Source organism: Oculina patagonica, chromosome 1 (genome assembly GCF_052425735.1).
Source record: "Oculina patagonica isolate OP01 chromosome 1, crgOcupat, whole genome shotgun sequence".
In the NCBI taxonomy this organism is placed as follows: domain Eukaryota; kingdom Metazoa; phylum Cnidaria; class Anthozoa; order Scleractinia; family Oculinidae; genus Oculina; species Oculina patagonica.
In genome coordinates, this window is record NC_135758.1 from 26,790,071 (window position 1) to 26,793,412 (window position 3,342).

The 3,342-nt window shown below is 41.6% G+C and overlaps 1 pseudogene across 1 annotated transcript; it reads right to left on the bottom strand.

Moving 5' to 3' along the window:
* Positions 1–922: 922 nt before the first annotated feature.
* LOC144646077 (Golgi-associated plant pathogenesis-related protein 1 pseudogene) lies at positions 923–2,122 on the bottom strand (annotated as a pseudogene). Its single transcript, XR_013569360.1, has 2 exons — positions 1,857–2,122; positions 923–1,324 (listed from the first exon to the last, which is right to left on the bottom strand). The product of XR_013569360.1 is annotated as a Golgi-associated plant pathogenesis-related protein 1 pseudogene (transcript).
* Between the last annotated feature and the right edge of the window lie 1,220 nt (positions 2,123–3,342).

Below are 3,342 nucleotides of genomic sequence, written 5' to 3' on the forward strand. Positions count from 1 at the left end.
AAAACGAACAGTCCTGTAGAAAGGTCGATTCAAGCTCTATCAGATTCTTATCACGAAATTCCACTGACGTGCTAATTAATGACGTCACAAGTGAATGAATGACTGCACCTCCAAATAGCGCCTGAATGCGCGTTTAGGAGTGAAAGGGTTAAACAACAAGCTTATACTGAACGAAAAACGAAAATTACAACCACTAAACGGAATACTAATTACGAAACGACAACGTGCCACGAAGATAGGAAAACGCGAGGGAATACAAAAACAAAGGGAAATTTGCATAGCGCGGTAACAGGTTCGTTCACTGTTTCCATTAACAGTAAGACTACGAGCCCGAGTTTTCTATAAGCGATAGTCAACTCTGCTTCGCCTCGTTGACTATATTCGCTCATAGAAACTCGGACATTGTGGTTTAATAGCTATTTTAGTAAATTTTCAAACACTCATATGAACTATAACCGGAAGATGCAGGGAAAAAAAAATTATTTCCGCTTTAAGAAAACTTCATACATAAAAGTAAGTGTCACATGACCGTTATGCAAATCAAAAGAGAGCCGCGCGATTGTGAATCTGAATCGGCGAGGTCGAGAAGAATGTCAAAGGTTTCTTCAAAGTAAGCCATAATCGCCATCATAATGCCAAAATGGATTTGAACATTACAACTGGGGAAATAATACTGAGGACAAGAAAATATTTTTTTGCCTTGTTTTACCGTTTTTGGAACTCGACTGATGAAATCGGTTAATCCTAACAGATTGTGCTTGACCAAAACCGGGGGGGGGGGGCGTACAAATACTCCTTGCTGCTTAATTCTATCGAGACGAGGATAAGAAACTAACGACTGCACATGTTTTCAAAAAAAACTCTGTTCAAGTAAAAAAAAGCTCAGACGCCTGACGACAACATTGTGTTTTATTTATCCCGTCTTCATTCATGTCAAATTTCATAATAAAAAATAAAACAATTAACATCATCGCTTAATTACAAAACCAGTTCCAGGTTTTTCGTATCTCTACTTTTAACTGCACTTGACTTCGCAGAAAGCTCATTTCTTTTGCCATAGTTCCTAGGGGGAGGACACGAGGCTTGCTTATTGAAACTCCCCTTCAAAACATTACGCTGAAAATCCCCCTGCATGTTTCCAGCTTCCTTGTATCGGCCAACCACAAACAGGCAGTTGTCAAACTTTTTGCCATTAAAGCTGTAAGATCCTCTGGCGTAACCTATGCCAAGCTGTGTGCTTCCCTTCCACACAACTTGCGTGAAGTGACCCGTGGCACCAGAAAAACCCCCATTATTGAAGTTGTATTGGCAAACCTCGTAATACCTGCAACAACAGTTGAAACTTGCATGTATTAAGTGCTGTCACGTTACGCGTTCAGATGTCACAGTTACAAACATTGTAGCACATCAACTTATTTAGCGGTTACCTCTATATATTAAAAAAAAAAGCAGACGCCAGGCGAATGCGGAGGTTTTACGTGCACGACTAGGCGCGAAAAGGCAAACTCACAAGTGCCATAACTTCTGCCATCTCTCAAATAGAGATATGCCTTACACTGTTTGTTAACACTTGACTAATATTATCATTTAGAAAATAGCATAAAGGTAAATACATGGGCTGATTGGTTAAAAATCGTGTTTCTATATATCTCGACTGAGGGAGATACAGACAGTTGTCGTCGTCACGGCAATCATAAGTCACGACATACCCATGCGAGCTGGAATAGGCAATGCAAAAGAACAACTTTAAGAAAACTCTAAAAAGTTGTGGAGACACTCGCCTATCGGCTTGTGTTCCCACAGCATTTGTCATTCTCCCAAACTTCCATTCCTGTTTCTATAAATGTCATACTTACCATGCGTCCACGACTTTCTTTACTAAATCAGCATCACTACCCGGAGCGCATTGTAGGCCCAGGTTCTCGCCTTGGCCTTTGTTATTTGGGTCATGTTCAAACAGACTCTCACGAGCAAGTTTGGTTGCATACCGCTGGGCGTCATTGTTAAGTTGTGAGGATAACTGCATACCAGGAGCGCTGTGGACTCTTCGGTATTGATTGTGCGAGTTGAGACCAACTTGTTTTGGATTGGAACCTACAAGTAAAAAACATTTCCTTGGCATAATAACGAACAAACATTTTAGTAACAGAAAAGAGTGTAGTGAGGTAAAGGTGAGGTGTGATATATATGATAGTTTCCTTTCACCCTGTTCAGTCAAATTTTACCGTATGAAGCAATTTGGCCGACCTTCATATTTGGGCGTTTTTAAATTTTGCCCGTTTTTCTCAGACAATAAAAGGGAGAGGAAAAAAAAGTTTAATACTTTGGTTACCTCCGTTACCGCCACCGCCACCACCGCCGCCGCCACCACCACCGCCTCCACCGCCGCCGCCTCCACCGCCTCCACCGCCACCGCCTCCACCGCCTCCACCGCCACCGTCTCCACCGCCACCACCGCCACCGCCTCCACCGCCACCGCCACCACCGCCGCCACCACCGCCACCGCCTCCACCGCCGCCTCCACCGCCACCGCCGTCGCCGCCGCCACCGCCACCGCCACCACCGCCGCCGCCGCCGCCGTCAATGTCGGCACAAGTCTTCGCACATAGATCCCTGTGGCGTTCTTTCTTGCAATTTAGTTTACCCTTCTTTTTCCACTTTCTGCATTTCTTAGCATTTTTGTCTTCCAAACCTGAAAACAAAGAACCATTAAAACAATTGCTGTGACCAAAAGGGTTAACAATCCTGTTTCAATATCAAAGTTACTTTTTTTATTCAGGGTCGTCGCAACTACAACTGACTTAGTAAAATGTGAAATAAATTTCTTTAAGAACCGACATGATAGTGGAAACAGCACTAAAGGGATTTAGTATATATATTTTATGTATATTTAGTACCTAATTGTAGCTACGTTGTCATGTAGAAAATGAAAATAAAAAAGCAAAAAGTGAGTAATTAGCTAAATCCTAAACCTTGCAAAATTGCACGAGCCATTGCACGAGCAGAATTATACAAGGTCGAGAAGGAAAAGTCATAACTTATTGATAACTGCTTTGAGTACCATTACACGGCCGATAATATAGTTTGCTTGCCTCATTAATTCTATTTTCTTTTTCTTTTTCCGATTTGCCATTTTTTTTCCTTTTTTCTATGACAACGTAATTGCAATTAGGTGTAAATTAGATATATAAATATATATTATAACGATCAAAAGTAGAAAGATTTCAATTCATCGTTTTATTGCAACAAAGCTGTTTCGTGTGATCGAAGAATGACCACCTGACTCATCAGACAATTATATAAGATTCTACTGTTTCTTTCACCAAGTTAAGCGCTGTCAAG